General features: G+C 43.5%; 2 pseudogenes across 1 annotated transcript; both read right to left on the minus strand.

Moving 5' to 3' along the window:
• Window positions 1-3,250: 3,250 nt before the first annotated feature.
• LOC100958027 lies at window positions 3,251-4,523 on the minus strand (annotated as a pseudogene). The gene has a single exon (XR_001161048.2). The product of XR_001161048.2 is annotated as a 60S ribosomal protein L3 pseudogene (transcript).
• A 173-nt stretch (window positions 4,524-4,696) lies between these two features.
• On the minus strand, window positions 4,697-5,251 carry LOC100958670 (annotated as a pseudogene).
• Between the last annotated feature and the right edge of the window lie 11,774 nt (window positions 5,252-17,025).

Below are 17,025 nucleotides of genomic sequence, written 5' to 3' on the forward strand. Positions count from 1 at the left end.
GAGCGCGGCCATTTGGAAATCTTCTATGCCGTAAGCTCCTGGCCGATGAATCAAGCCCTTCCTCTTATAACTATGGTGTTTGGGTGCTCTTTCTCTCCTTTGGGCCTCGTCTTCCTGCAACAACATAATACTACAAAGTGACAAAATTTTAGAAATGGAAAACAGGTTATTAGTTGCCAGGAGACTGGTGAATATCACATGCGGTAAAATAATATAGAACTGAATACGTACATACAGCTGTGTAAAAAATAATGCTGGCGATTTCTAGATGGATGAATTGGCTCAAAGTCAAAATTTTGGTTGTAATTTGTGCTATAGTTTTGCAAGATATTACTACTGAAGGAAACTGGGTGAATGCTGCATGAGATTTCTCTGTATTATTTCTCAACAACTGCATGAAAATTAAAATTATCTCATTAAAAATTTCAATTAAGGCTTAGTATCTATGAGTTAAACAGCTAAGGCACCAGCCACATACACCTGAGCTGGTGGGTTCAAATCCAGCCCAGGCCTGCCAAACAATGATGACTGCAACTAAAAAATAGCTGGGCGTTGTGGAGGGAACCTGTAGTTCCAGCTACTTGGGAGGTGGAGGCAGGAGAATCGCTTGAGCCCAGAAGTTGGAGGTTGCTGTGAGCTGTGATGGTATGGCACTCCACCCAGGGCGACAGCTTGAGGTTCTGTCTTGGGGGAAAAAAAAATTTTTTTTTCAATTAAAAAAGCATTAACCATAAGCATACCACTTTTTTTTTTTTTAATGGCATATGGCCAGGAAAACACCAGGTCACTTTTAATTCTCTTCTGGAATCCACATGTCTTTCTCAAAAGCTCATGTGACTTTAGATCACCCTCCTCACTAAACAATTGCTTGAACACATTCACTTGCGTATTTTTCCCCCTACAACAGACTTTTTTTCTTCACGGTCTTTCCCTATCTTTCAATCTATTGAATAGAGATTAAATACTTAGCATGCTAATGAATTAATCAGTTACTAACATTAAACCCTTAACACAAAGACACAGCCCTTAACTGCCCTGTAGCTTCTAAAGTCTCTTTCTAGAAGAGATTTCCTTCCCAAGAGGATTTAAAATGCCTAGTAGATGATTCTCATAGCATTGAAAAGATTCCATCTTTAGATTTACTAGTATAGATTCTTATGTTATGGACAAAAATAAATATTTTTCTGGGGAAGAAGTTTCTTCCTCTTCCTCCTTTTTCTTCCTTCCTCTCCCCCCCTTCTTCTGTTCCACTCCCTCTTTTTCACTTCTGCCACCTGCCAGACACTAGACATGTTACGCTGCCTTATTGCATGTTTATAACAAGCCTAAGGAGGAGGTATCATTTTTGCTATCACATATATATATATAACCCCAAGGTCCAGCCACTTGCCCAGGGTCACAAGCTGTTATGTAACAGAGCCCTGGACGGGAGCCTGAGGGAGTCTAATGTGCATTCTCTCAACACCAAGCCTCTGGTTCTCAAAGTGTTTTAGTGTTGGGACCCCTTGAAACTTAGTCACAGATCACTGAGGACCCTAAAGAGCTTTGTTTGGTTAATGTATATTTTATCAATTGATATTTGCCATCTTCGGAATTAAAAGTGAGAAATTTTAGAGTATTTTAAATATTCTAAAAATAAACCCATTACATTTTAATATAAAATAGACATTTCTAATGAAAAGTAAGTATTATATCCAAAAACATCAGTGAGAAAAGATGTTTGAATCTCTTTATTGTCTGGCTTGACAGCAGACAGTTGGACTGTGCATTCAATCTATTGTGATGTGTTGTTTTTGCTGGAACGTGCAAAGAAAATCAGGCCTCTTGCCATCCTTTAATACTTTTTTCAGATAATTTTGGATATTAGTCTTCAATGCAATGTCAATACTCAACAAGCGGTCGTTTGTTAAAGGTTAGTTGCAATATGGAATCTGAAACTATATCGAAGAATTCTTTCTGTATGCTGTTACACTGAAATCCATATGCCCGACTCGCAGTTTGGGTCTTTTAGCCAGCCCTGCTTGATTTGTAACATCTTATATTGGTCATTTGGGAAACAGTGGTTCACTGCGGTATGTGAATCTCCTAGATATTGACACATTTCATTATATAATAAAAAGTCACTTATTGATGCCATCACCAATCTCATCAGGAAAAAAATCTCATCTTTAAGTATCTAGAAGTTATCAAACTCACAGTAGCTGATACAGGGTTTAAAAAAATTCTAATTTCCCCCCCCCCCTTTCCTCCCTTCCTTTTTTCTTCCCTCCCTCTCTTTCTTTCTTTTTTTTTGAGACAGTGTCTCACTCTGTTACCCAGCCTAGGCCCTCACAGCAACCTCATAAGTGATCCTTCCGCTTTAGTATCCCAAGTATCTGGGACTATAAGATCCCTCCACCATACCTGGCTAATTTTTCTATTTTTAGCAGGGATGGGATTTCCCTTTTGCTCAGGCTTGTCTTGAACTCTTGAGCTCAGGTGATCCTCCTACCTCAGCTTCCCAGAATGCTAGGATTACGGGTGTGAGCCACTGCACCCAGCCCCCAAATTCTAATTTTCCCTTAAAAGCTCAAATTTTAACACTGGCAACAAATATTGTTGGTTGTTTTCTTTGAAGTGACAGGCTTACTTCACACATTTTTGAGAAAATGTCTGTCTGATAACGAAATTAAATAACCACGATACAACTATTAATCCTTTCAAAAATGGCACTGCACATACAGAGTGGCTGGTTCAGCTTGCAACTCAACTGTATAAGTGCTTTTCCTCAATATCCCTACCTCAATATCCCTACCGGAATATTAAAAAGATGCTAACATTTAATGAAACAATAGTTGTTTTACTGTTTTGGTAAAGGATATTATTTTTATTTATTTATTTATTTATTTTTCAATTTATTTATTTATTTGTAGAAACAGAGTCTCACTTTATGGCCCTCGGTAGGTGCCGTAGCGTCACAGCTCACAGCAACCTCCAACTCCTGGGCTTGGGCGATTCTCTTGCCTCAGCCTCCTGAGTAGTTGGGTATTTATTTTTTAATTTCAGATTAATGTGAGGGTACAAACAATTAGGTTACAATGTTTGCGTTTGTTAAAGTCACTGTTGTCATTGTGTCCTGCACCCAGGGGTCTGCCATATACCCTTACATCGTGCCCACACCCACCCTTTCCCTTTTCCCCTCCTCCCTCCCCTCCAACTTGAATTGAATTGTTCTCTTGTGTGGGGCAAGGATATTATTATTATTATTTCGTCATTAGAAAACAACTTTTATTGAGATCCCACCAGCTGTACAATCTGTTCCTGATATTAAGCTCCTTCTTCTTTAGCAGTTCGGTCTTTCTTAAGTGGTCCCATGAATGCTTTCTTCTCCTCCATAGTCTGGAAGCGGCCATGGCCGAACTTGGAGGTGGTGTCAATGCACTTAAGGTCAATCTTCTCCAGAGCCCGCCGTTTCGTCTGTACCAACAAGGACTTGTGGACGGTGATGACTCGCTTCTTGGTTCCTACCACACCGCCTTTCAGCATGACAAAATCATTGGTCACTTCACCATAGTGGACAAAACCACCCAGAGGATTAATGCTCTTGTTGGACAGGTCATAATCAGTAGAGGCATTGTTCTTGATCAGTTTGCCATCCTTGATAAGGTAGACTTGGCCAATCTCATAAATTTTTTTATTGATTTCTATGTGGTGATGGTAGCCTTTCTGCCCAGCTCGTGCCACGGAGAAAGCCACACGGGCAGGATGCCATGCCCCGATTCAGGTGACCTTACACAGTCCTCGGTGGGTCTTGTGTGGCAGCTTCTTGGTATGCCAACGACTGGTCACCCTTTTGTAGCCTTTGCCCTTGGTCACCCTGATGACATTGATCATCTCATCCTGCCCAAACACTTGGTTCACAGGGACATGCTGCTCCAGCCTCTCCCGGACCCAGTCTAGCTTCTCAGCCACGGTGCCTCCATGCACCCGGATCTCCATCAGATGGGCTTTCTTCTGGCCCAGAGGAAGCAGGCGCATCTGGGCGTGGGCAATGATGCCGACGACTTGGCAGTACTTCTTCATGCTGCTGAAATCCTTCTCCAGCTGTCTCTTGCCATCATTATCCTGCCATTTCTTGCAGTATTTGGTAAAGGCCTCTTCTTAGATTTATGCCAGTTCTTATAGAAGTGCCTTTGCACTCATCGCTGATATGCTCAGCAAAGATGGTCCTGAAGGTCCAGAGGCCTCCAGGAGTTTCCACGTAGCCCACAATGCCTACAACCACCATGGGCGGTATCTCCACAATGGTCACAGCCTCTACAACTTCCTTCTTGTTCACCTTGGATCCCGGCCTATCGACTTCCCGCACAATGCAGGTCATGCCAGCCTTGTGTCCCAGGAAGGCTGTGAGGTGGACAGACTTAGATGGATCACCTTTGGGGAAGCTCTTCACCTTCCCACGATGCCTGCTGCTGTGCTTCCAAGGCAAGAAGCCCAGAGATCCATGTCTGGGAGCTGAGAACTTCCTGTGAGACATTGCGTTCTCAAATCCCGCCAGTAGAGCCAGGATATTATTTTTAAACACTTTTAAATTCATCATCATTTTTTATTTACAGAAAAGTGGCAGGAATAATACGGAGAATCCCCATTTGCCTGGCCCTGGCTGCTGCTGCTTCTTTTTTTTTTGACAGTTATTTGCATTTATTTTATGTTGCATTTATTCCCGTGCCATAAGTTTTTGTTTCTTCAGTTTCTTCTGGGATATCTTTTTCTTCTGTGCTATGTCTTCTTCTGGTTTGGGAACAATCTGTTCCTTTTCAGTAAGGATCATCTCGATGTGGCAGGGGGAGCTCATGTATGGGCTTATGCGACCATGGGCTCTGTAAGTTCAGCAATGCATTTTGGGTGCTTTGTTCACTTGGATATGCTCAATGACCAGAGAATCTACATCTAAACCCTTAAGTTCAGCATTACTCTCTGCATTTTTAAGCACATGCAGCAAAAATTCAGCACTCTTTTTGGGCCACCGACCCTGTGTCCAGCCCCACTGTTTGGCCTGGGCACACCTACCAACTCCACCATTGTAACGTCGGAATGGTACACATTGTTTCTTTAAGGTGACATCCTTCAGATACTTGGTGGCTTTTCCTATATGCATACCCTTGATGGCCTGGGCAGTTTCACGTGTGTTCTTAAAGTGAACACGAAGATTTGAGCCCCTTGACTTGCATGACTTTGTGGGGTTTTCTGGGTCAAGTGAATAGTGAACCATTTTCACAAATCACCTCAGGCCGTTTAGGGGAAGAGCGGCTGCTTCTAATGTTAACATCTTCCATACACACTGCAGTGCCTTTATCAAAACCAGGATTTTAACATCGTAAAATACTATTAGTAAATCGATAGTAGAACCCTTCTTCAAAATCCATCAGTTTTTCCCTAATGTCTTTTTTCCAGATCCAGGATCCATCCAGGATCCCATGTCACATTTAACTTCTGTATCCCCTTAGCTTTCTCTAATCTATGACAGTCTGGGCAAGGACATTCTTGCCACTGCATGGTAGTGAAGAATGTAATGGTTACTGCACCGGTTTCTGTTAAGGCACAAATTTTACCTACTGTTGCTTTTGTGCTATAAGTGAAAATGTCAACACGGTGGAAAAGACAAATAATGTCTTGGTATTACTATGAAAATAGCCTCATGGTCATGAAAGAGCTCAGGGATTCTCAGGGGGCTGTGCCCTCCACCACACTCACTCCCAGTAGAGGTAGATCCACTTAGATTTCGGTTTACAGCATCAAATCTGCTTGGCAGAGTGAAGCGACTCTGACATCTCGGGCACATCTATTCAACGCTCCTGTACATGAGCACGATTTCCACGCAGATGAAACTCCACAGCCAGGAGCTGATGGGAACAGCCACCTGCCTACCCCACAGCCCTCCCTCTAGTGCCTTCTTCCCAGCATCGTAGGTGCCCGGGGCTTCCTGCTGCCTGAAGCGGCACGAGAGAGACCTCTGTGGTGTACAGCAGCTTTGCAGAGCAGAGCTAGCACCTCACAGCAACCTGTCACCACAGTTGCTGTGCCACTTAACAGTTACAACTACGGGAACCCAAAGGACAAACCTTGGGGTGCCCCATACACTCCACTCTGCTGCCCGTCCCAGGCAGTGCCTGGCCTCTCCACTCCATGGGGAGTACTTTGTGTCTCAAACTTTTCTGTCTTTTCTTCAACAATTCAATTGCCAGAAAACCCTTCCCTGAAACTCTGTTCTCTTTTTTCAACATGACAGTAGGTTACCTGGGAAATAAACCACTGCCAGGGTGAGAATGACCATTAAAATGTTCCGTGGGTTAGAGGCGTTTGTGTTTTCAGAGCAGACTCTGAGAGGTAGAATGCTTTAGCAAGAAGAAATCATTCTGTAAGGGTAGAATTTCAGGTGAGAGTTAGAGGCCAATAGGGCGACCCTGGTGTCTCTGGAATTACTTCAAGGATCCACTTGGCCAAAACAAAGTCAGAAGAATGGAATGATTAAATGACTGAATGGGGGAGACAAAAATCCATGCCGCAGTGGTTTATCTCCTTGTCAGAAGGCTATATGACGTCCCCCCCCACTTTCTAATGAATAAAAAATGTGTAATGTCTACATTGTCACAGGACCAGTAGAACTGTGACATCCGTCTCGGTTTACATAGTCGATTTCGTGGAGGATCAGGTTTCTAACATTTCCCTTATAGATGTTCACACTTTACTTAAGCAGGTCAGGTTTTAATATTTTGGACGGGGGGCATTTCTCCTCCCCAGGCCTCCCTGCCTTACTGTTTTGCCAATTACGGAGGCTGCCACCTGTTTTCTATGCAGAGCGAGGGGGAGGAATGTGGGAACATCTTTGGGTAATTCGGCAGCTGTGTCCAGTTAACCTGGCCACCTCTCTCTGTAACAAATGGGCGGCACAGAAAGGTACATCAGGGGGACAGGTAGTACTGCTGAGTGGACACCTTGCACCTGAAATGCACACCTAGGAGCTGAATTATCAGCATTCTGGCTGCTGGATCTGTACAAGGTCAAACTGGCTTTTCTTTCAAGCCCTGAATTATGAAACAGGGTTGTACACGTTTTGGAAAATCCATTTGTAGGTGTTTTAAAAGTGCCAATTTGGTCTTTTGGTTCTCATTTGGTCCTGGGAAGACTTTTCAAAGTTTACCTCTAGTCTCTACTGACTTCATTATAGGCAAAGAAGAAGTGAACGATGAATATTTATGGAATAAAATACACTCTTCAGAAGTGTCAGCATTTTAAATGATGCTATAGCCTCCAGAGTCTGAGCACTCAGAAAGGAGGGAGGGTGCAGGGCCTTAGAAAGGGGGCCCTTCTGTGCACCTGTTCTTAACCATCCCCACTGGCCTATTCCTGTGTGCCCTAAGGGGTCGTGACTTCCCTCCTGGACTCTCCTACCCAGGCTGTCTTCTTACAGCCCCTCACCACAACCTACAACACCCCTCCCATTCTGTCCCCTAGGCCCTTGCTCATACCACGTCTGACCCCTTCTGTTTTATGAAATTGCCCTCTCTCACTTTGGTCCCCCAGCCTCTCTAATTGTACCTAGTCTTCAAGGCCTACCTCAGATTCTGACTTCTCTAAGTGGCCGTTTCCATAATTCATCTCTACAATACTGTCAATAATGATAACAGCTGTCAATCAATGAGCAATCACTCTGTACCAGGCCCGGTAGTAGACTCTAATATCACCTCATTTAACTCTCACACTAACCTAGTTACTGGTAGGTGTGGAAAGCTCAGAGAATTTGAGTGCACCAGCCACGTCACATGTGTACTCTGAGTAACAGAGCTGGAACTCCAGCCCTGGTTTTCCTGGCACTGAAGAGGATGCTTTTAACTGCTCCCCAGTCTGCCCTGCTGGAAGGTGCTAATTATCTAATTGTGAGAAGCCAGTGAAGCTAGATGGGACCTCATGGGCATACAGTCCTATTCTCTCATTTTACAGATAAGGAAGCTAAAGCCCCAAGAGGCAAAGAAACTTGACCACGGTAACATGGTAAAGTGTTGGCAGAGCTGGGGCAGTTTTCCTGGGTCTCAGACTCATGGTCACTTACTCATTCAACACACATGGATGGAAGCCTTTATGTTTAGGGCACCGTGTTGGCCTGCTGCACCTTCTCTGGGGGCTTCTTTTGCAAATTTAATGAAATGCCCCCCTACCCTCCCACACACAAAGCTGCCTTAAGATAAGGGACTGAGAAAGCCCCTGCCCCTTTGTAGGGTCACCTCCTGCAGATGCACCGTGTATCACCGGTGACACCCACGTGGTACCAGGGCTGCCTCCCACTTGGAGCAGTTGCAGTTCCACAGGGGAGGGTGTGTGTGTGTGTGTGGGGCAATTGATTAAGCAATTTATTCCTTTACAGGGTAGTGTGACAAGTACAGAAGGGCCCTGGTTATGAGGATAACGCAACGCTGCTCAAGTATCTCTCTCAGGAAGAAGCATTAGAAAACAGGAAGAACTCTTAGTTTTACCATCTAAATCTAATCCAATTCCCAAAGACTGTCCCTCTTTGGCTGAGTGTATATATGTACACAGAAGTCACCAAGCTTGTCCTCTCAGGTCTCCCATCCATCCTGGCACCACTATCTGGTTTTATTATTATTGTTATTATTTATTTATTTATTTTTATTTTTATTTTTATTTTTGGCAAGGCTGGGTTTGAACCTGCTACCTCTGGCATATGGGGCCGGCGCCCTACCCTTTTGAGCCACAGGTGCCGCCTTATTTATGTATTTATTTAGACAGAGTCCCACTCTGTCATTGTGTGTAGAGTTCTGTGGCGTTATGATAGCTCCAGCAACTTCAGACTCTTGGATTCAAGGGATCCTCTTGCCTCAGCCTCCTGAGTGGCTGCCATGACCTGACTAGTCACCTGACTAGTCACCTGCCATCCCCTGAGTCACCTGCCGTGACACCTGGCTAGTTTTTTCTATTTTTAGTAGAGATGGGGTCTCGCTTTTGTTCAGGCTGGTCTGCAACTCCTGAGCTTAAGCAATCCTCCGGCCTCCTCCTCCCAGAGTGCTGGGGTTACAGGCATGAGCCACTGTGCCCAGCCTATTTATTTATTTCCAAAGCAGATTTTGCTGGAGGATCCTTGGAGATGGCCAACAAACCCTGTCAAGTGAGCTGATGGCCTGGGGGGGGTGGGGTCCATAATGAGGTCCTGTTAGAGAATTTGGAAGGAAAGGAAATGCAAGTGTTCCTTGGGAGTTAAACAGGGATACAGTAATGTCAACACATACTTCACATACTGGATCAGAGCAAAGACAGGCTGCGTGACCATGCAAAGGGAAGAGTGGCCGCCAGATCAGTAGTACCTGACTGTAACCCATCTTGTCACCAGCACCCAAACAGGGGTGACTGAACAGCCAGCACACAAACAGGGCTTTCAAAATGGTGTGTTGAGTGGAGATTGGTGGGCATAGAAGACTGGGTGGGGCCGGGGGTGGGCAGGTCGCTTGATGTCCATTACATTCTCATGCAGCCTATGATAATCTAGAAAAGCCAAATAACAGGCAGGAGAGGGACCCTGGCCCTTGGGCTGCAACTCATGCTTGATGACTGGGAAGTCCCAGTCCTTCCCCTGGTACATTAGGAGCTGGGAAGCGCCAGCTGATGTGCTAGAACCTTGGCCTTGGAGCCTTGTTATTGTAGTCATGCAACATGGGGGACCAGAACACTAAATTGCCACCATACCTTTCTACTGGGAGTGGCTGACCTGGGTTGTCATGGATCCCTTCAGGAGGCCAACTCCTTCTAAGAACATATCAGCTGTGTCTGAGAAGTGAGAGGATAGCTTTTTTTTTGAGACAGAGTTTCACTATGTCACCTTGGATAGAGTGCTATGGCATCACAGCTCACAGCAAATTCCAACTCTTGGGTTTAAGCAATTCTCTTGCCTCTGCCTCCCAAGTAGCTAGGAATATAGGTGCCCACCACAATGCCCGGCAATTTTTCAGTTGTAGTTGTCATTGTTATTTGGCAGGCCTGGGCTGGATTCGAACCTGCCACCTCTGGTGTATGTGGCTGGTGCCCTAGCTGCTGAGCTACAGGTGCTGAGCTGAGAAGATAGCTTTTTGCTGGTGGAAATTACACTTTAGAGAATTTATGAAACTATTGGATTTGTAGTATGACCAAGTCCTTGGGAAAACCAATGGGACTTTGGACACTATTAGTTTCACAGGCTCCCTGTAAGAGATAGGTTGTGTCTGCCACAAAGATGCTTCTTGCCAGGAACCAGCCAGCAGAAAAGCTGCCTGCTCTGACACATTGGGGCCTAGAACCCTCCCTGCCTTGGCTTCTCTCAGACCCACCTTTAAGCCATCCTTTCCACAGCAGTTTACCCACAACCATTTACCTGGGTGCTTTTGATGTGGTATCTTTGCAAGATGCCACTGCAGCGTCTTTGCTGGAACCACCCCAGAGCCCAGGTCGGGACCCTCAGGAGAAGGGCTGGCAAACTTTGATGGTGAACGCAGGAAGCTGAAATGGGCATCACGTTCCCAGTTGGAGACAGCTGAAGTGCAGGAGTGTCTGGAATACAAGAAATTTGGATGGGTGTGGCAAGGTGGAAAGGGGAATTGATTGTCTCCCCGCTGTGATGCCACCTGGAGCAGGGGCCACAAGGCTACTTATGCTCCTGTCCCCGGCCTCAACAGTACCCACGGTGGACTGAGGCCCTCAAAACCCAGTATGGCCAGGTCAACACAACTCCAGCTCTCAACTTTCCCTGCCTTACTGATACAAACCTCCTGAGAGGTAAGTTCAAGAAAGAGAACATAATTATAAGTGATGAGCCACCCGCCCTATGGGACCGTCAGAATTGCTGCCAAGGTGCTCTGAGACGCGACACTTGTGTCAGTAGCAGAAGCCCGACTTCATCCTTACCTGGGCTCTTTTAAGTGTATGGCTTTATACATCTTCAACTCAAGCTTCCCAGATCTCTTTTCTGTTAACAATCAAACCTTGGTGCTCTCTTGTGGGTCCAGGCTTCAAACAGCTCCTGGAGATTGACAGTTCCAAAAGCTCTACCTGTACTGTGCCTTTGTCCTGAACTTCAAAGTCACATATTCAGTTGTACAACTCACATCTCTACTTGGACGTCTGATAGGATCCCAATCTTACTCTGTCCATCCCCTAGAAACAAATTCCTGTCACTCTACCCCAAACCTGCTGCTTCTCCATTTACCTAGCTGCTCCAACCAAAAACTCTGGCGTCATCCTTGATTCTTTGTTTTTCCTTCCACCCTGTTAAGTCATCCAGCAAATCCTACTGATGCCCTACCTTTAAGTAACCACTTCCACTGCTACTGTCTCAACCCATCATCTCCCACAGGAGTGCTGAGATCATCTAAGACTCTCTGCTCCCAGCTTTGCACCCCAATTATCTCACTCTCTCCTCACATCTCCTTGAATAATCCTTTTAAAACAGATCAGGTCAAATCAAATCCCCTCCTCTCATGGTTCTTCATGTCGCTCAGACTAAAATCCCATCCTTTCTGAGGCACAAGGCACTACATAATCTTGTCCTGGCCTTTCTTCATGACTGCGCATCCCACCAGACCCCCCCTTCAACTCAATACACTCTGACAGAGAGACACCGCCCTTCTCCTCGTTTGAGAAGCTCTTCCCTAGATATTCCTATGGCTCAATTCCTCTCTTCGTTTTGATGTTTTGAAGCCATCAAAAATAATTCCTGAACCCCTGGACACTTTTTAGAGCATAATTCCATGTGGGCAGAGACTTGGCCTTTTTTTGTCCTCTGCTTAACCTGCTTATTACTCTTCTTCAAGATTCTGGTATAGTTTAATAGAAGAGTGTCTTGTGACACAAGATAGACATTAAAAACTTTTCCACTGGCAAATACTTGCCAGTGTGAATCAGGATACGATTGATGCTGAGTAATCAAAATACAGAAATAACTTTACAGATTGGCATAACACTGCAGCTGTCAATTGTAACTCCCAATTTCAAATTTACCTGCTCATTTGTGAAAAAGACAACAAAACCTGCACCCTCCAACCAATTTATTTGTAATAGGAGGTTGGAGTAGATTGATTCTCGCACTAACTTTTCACTCTTTGATACTTTGAAACTGCCCATCAAACGCACACTCAGCAGGGCATTTTTGCACAGCTTGTTATCTGGGATTTTCTTGGGCTTAATGGGAACTTCCTATAAAATCATTTAAGCCGGGTGTGATTGTGTGAGCCAGCTGTTCAGGAGGTGGACACATGAGGATTTCTTGTTCAAGTCCAGCATGGGCAACACAGCAAGATCCCCATCTGAAAAGAAAAAATCCACTCAGTAAACTATCTGACAGTAAGTACGTGTTAGGAACCTACTATTTGCCAGTGCTCTTTATTTTTTTTCTCCTGTAATTCCATGTTTTTGTTTGGAATAATTTTAAAACTCAGGAAAATAAGATAGTGTTCTAGTACAAGTCTGCTGGTGAATTCTCTGAGCTTTTCCTTGAAAATCTCTTTATAGTCTTTCACTTTTGACAGATACTTTGAGCATAGAATCGAGGTTGCCAGCCATTTTCTTTCAGCAATTTAAAGATATTATTCTATTGTCACCTGTATTCTAGTTTGCTAAAAAATTAAGGCCTTTTTGGTCAGGCATGGGGGCTGATGCCTGTAATCCTAGCACTCTGGGAGGCCCAGGTAGGATTTCTTGAGCTCAGAAGTTTGAGACCAGCCTAAGCAAGAGTGAGAGCTCCATCTCTACTAAAAATAGAAAAAATGGAAAAATTAAATGGGCATGATGATAAGCACCATCATCTTAGTTACTTAGGAGGCTGAAGCAGGAAGATCACTTGAACCCAGGAGTCTGAGGTTGCTGTGAGCTTGGCTGAATGTAGGGCAGGCTAGCCTGGGCAACAGAGTGAGCCTCTATCTCAAAAAAATTTTTTACCTTTTTTTGTTTGTATGTTTCATCTTTAGCTTATAAGATTTTCTCCTCCCGATTTTCAGCATCTTACTATTATGTATCTAGATGTGGCTTGCTTTGCATTTCTGCTGTTTGGTGTTTGAAGAGCTTCTTGACTTTGTGGGTTGATGTCTTATGTTAGTTTTTGAAAAATCTCAACATTGTTTCCAAGATTGCTTTTACCCATTTTCTCACTCATGAGACTCTAATTACACACATTAATACTTTGTGTGTCCTGTGTGTCTCCTATACTCCCTTCTGTATTAGCCTTTGGTTTTTTAATCTCTTAGCTTCAGTTCAAATATTTTCTATTGACCCATATTCCAGTTTACTAATTTTATCTTCTGCTGTATATAATGGACTGTTAAAGGTATTATTTGAGTATTTAAGTTCAGACATTGTATGTTTCAACTAGTTTCCTAAAATTAAAAGTAGATTTCTATTCTCTAGTGAAATTCTCCTTATTTTTATCTATCTTCTCGTATTTTCCTCTGTTTTCTTGAACATATAAATCATTTAAAGTCCTTGTCTAGGTCTAGGTCATCTGTGGGTCTGCTTCCCCCTGCCCCTTGTTTTCCGGTTATATAGTTCTGTCTTTTGGCTTTTCTAGCCATTTTTTATCACATGCTGAGCACTCTGAGGCTCCAGAGAGGATTCCCACCTTCCTCTGTGAGGCGAGGGGGAGCTGCTGGGTGGGGTTGGGCTGTGTGCTGTTTAGGCACTACCCGCCTGGTTAGCCCCTGCTCCTCTGCCAGAGCCCTCCAGGTCTTTCAGCCAGGAGATGCTGTGTTTGCCAGGGCATCTTCCCATGACAGGCCCTGAGCTTCATTGTCGGTCTCCTCAGCACAATCTGTGGAAAACTTTTTTTAAGAGATAGGGTCTCCCTTGTTGCCCAGCTAGTCTTGAACTCCTGGCCTCAAGAGATCCTCCTGCCTCAGTCTCCTAACTAGCTGGTATTACAGCTGAAAATAGTTCATTTATTTATTTCTTTTTTTGAGACAGAGTCTCACTCGGTAGGCTATGGCATCATGATAGCTCACAGCAACCTCAAACTTTTGGGCTCAAGTGATCTTCTTGCCTTAGCCTCCTGAGTAGCTGGGACTACAGGAGCCTGCCACAATGCCTGGCTAGTTTTTCTGCTTTTAGTACAGAAGAGGGTCTTGTCATGTTCAGGCTGGCCTTGAACTCCTGAGCTCAAGTGATCCACCTGCCCCAGCCTCCTAGAGTGCTGGGATTACAGGCGTGAGCCACTGTACCCAGTCTACTTTTTTTTTAATGGTGGTAAAATATAGCATAAAAATTTGCCATTTAAATCACTTTTTAAAAAAGGTTTTACTACAGCTTCTTAGCTTTCTATCCTCTATAACCTCAAAAATCCGTGAAACGTAAGGAGAAATGGCATCTAGTCTTGTATCCAGTCCTGTCACTCTAGCTCTGAGACTCCCAGTTCTGTGTCCTCCCTTCTCGTAGCAACCCTCTAGGGGGAGGATACTGGATTTCGTAACCCTGCCCCCAAGGAAAAACAGAAGACTTCAGTTCAGTTCTTGGGAGTTTCTCCCCTCTCCACCATCTTGGTGCCTCTAGCCATCATTCCTTCAGAAGCTCTCTACTACACTTAAAGAGATGATTTTTATGATTTATCTGGCTGCTCTAGTTGTTCTTGATGGAAGAATTGTTCTTCAACAACCTAATCCCACCTGGAAATATGAGTATCCTCTAGGTTTTCCCTAGCTTGCGTACATCTTCATTTCCCCAAGTATTATTGACCTAGGTTGTTAAGATACTGCCTGAATCACTGGAAATATTTTTCATATTTTGAGTCTACTTTTACTTTTTTTCCTCGAACTATCTTAATAAAACAGATAAATTGATGGCCTAAGTCGTCCTGAATTTCATTTTTTATTTTTCCCGCCAACCTTTTGTGGAAATGTCAATAAATGAAAGGGAGGATTCTGTACCATACTATTTCATGTGTATGGAAGAACAGTGTTGTACAATGCTTTGTGCAAAATTATTGTGAAAACTTTATTGTCTTAATTTTTACCAAAGATTTTCCATAGTTTATTTGAAGCACTAAATATAAAAATGAAAAAAAAAAAAGAATGAAAGGGCCCAGAGTCAGTGAGAATGAATGAATGAATGAATATCGTACTGAATAAATCATTAGAAGGATGGGGGGGGGAAAAAAAGCAAATCTTAAGGACAAATCTTCAAGATGATGAGTGCCCTGAATTTGAGTGGAGACTAAAATATTGGGCACATATCCACTATGTAATTGTTCCTGAATTCTTTAATATGTAAAAAGAAAGTTCACTTTAGAATTATAGATTAATTCATTTCTATTTCTAAAAGTTTTACAGTTATAAGTGACATGTAGATGTAGGTCCCTCCAACTCCCATCTCTAGTGGGAGACCTAGTTTATTGACTTTGACTTTGCAACGTTCCTTGTGACCACTGTGTTGGTTATAGGCTCATTGGGGGAAAATGCCATAATTCATCCCTGTAGCCTTAGCTGCTGGTTCTAGTATGTAAGTCATTTTAAGTAGTTGCTTAAATTTCTTCCTTCTCATTCTACTGCTATCATCTTATCCCAGGTACTTTTTGTGCTTGGCATAATATTTTCAAAATATTTTCCATCAGCTAGAAGCTTAATGATTTGCTAGTTTTCCCTGTTGTCATAGCAGTATTTCTTAACTTACCTTATGCTGATGATTTGTGAATTTGTTAAAAATATAAATGCCCAGGCTGTAGCAGAATCAAGATTCCCACAGGAGGAGCCTGAGACCCTACTTACCAGGCACTTGGCTGACTTTTATGACTTATGTGTGTCCTTGTACCAGCAGCATTAGTATCACCTGGGAACTTGTGAAAAATGTAAATTTCTGTGCCTCATGCCACACCCACTGAATCAGAAACTTTGGGGTAGGGGCTGGCAATAGTTTAACAAGCCTTCCAGGTGATTCAGATGTACGCTAAATTTAATACCCCTGCATTACGCTGTAACAATGACTTGGGGCAGTGTTCTTAAACTTGGTTGCACACTAGCATGACCTAGGGAGCTTTAAAGATATACTCATGCCTAAACCTGAACCTCAGATATTCTGATTTAATTGGTTTGGAATGTAGTAAGGCATTTCTGTATGTTACCAAGAATGCCCAAGCAAATATAAAACATCACCCTGCCATCTGTAACTCACTGCATAGTTTTTATGCAGCAGATTTATAAGTAAAGGTGATTTGGATTACTGATTGGATTTATAAGTAAAGGTGATAAACTTGAATAGTCGAAATAAATTTACACCATTAAAGTATCATTGTCTACTGAGGTTCTGTGTAAGATTTAATTTGAAGAAAGCAATCTGCTACTGATGGTCTGAAAACCACAGGTCCTAGAGACTCAAGTCTGAACTCTTAGCTTTACATTCAACACACTAGTTTACTGCCTCTTACTAAAACCCCAGAGGAGTTCTACTCTCTAGTTCAGTGTTTTTCAACTTCTTTGATCTCATGGCACACTTGAACCCACATTTAAATTTCCATGGCACACTTAAATTATGGTGACTAAAAAAGAGTAAAAAAAGAATATACTTATTATGCTTTGAACTTCTTTCTAAAATAATTCAATTAATGATCCTTAAAAATTTTTTTGTTGCACACCTAAGATCCCCTCACGGCACACCAGTATGCTGCAGCACATGAGTTGAAAGTCATTGCTCTAGTTCTATCGATACAGGACAAGTGGCATCCCAGCCAGCTCGTGGAGCTTAGGGGTGCAGACCTGCTGCCTCCACCTTGGCGATATTGGTGTGGTGGCAGCAAGCAGAGGAACCAGCAGGCTGGAGGGAGGGCAGGGTGGCCCCATTTCCTAGGCCTGGGAATAAAAAGGATTGTAGCCATTCATTTGCGACTCAGCCATGTCCCAGATACCATGTCCCAGACATGCTAAATCTAACTACCAAGCCCCCTAAATGTAACTACCAAGGGCCAGACATGTCTCAGACAGGCTAAATGTAACCACCAAGGGCCAGACATGTCTCAGACAGGCTAAATGTAAC

Source organism: Otolemur garnettii, unplaced genomic scaffold, assembly GCF_000181295.1.
Source record: "Otolemur garnettii isolate 467f Iridium unplaced genomic scaffold, OtoGar3 scaffold00012, whole genome shotgun sequence".
Classification (NCBI taxonomy): domain Eukaryota; kingdom Metazoa; phylum Chordata; class Mammalia; order Primates; family Galagidae; genus Otolemur; species Otolemur garnettii.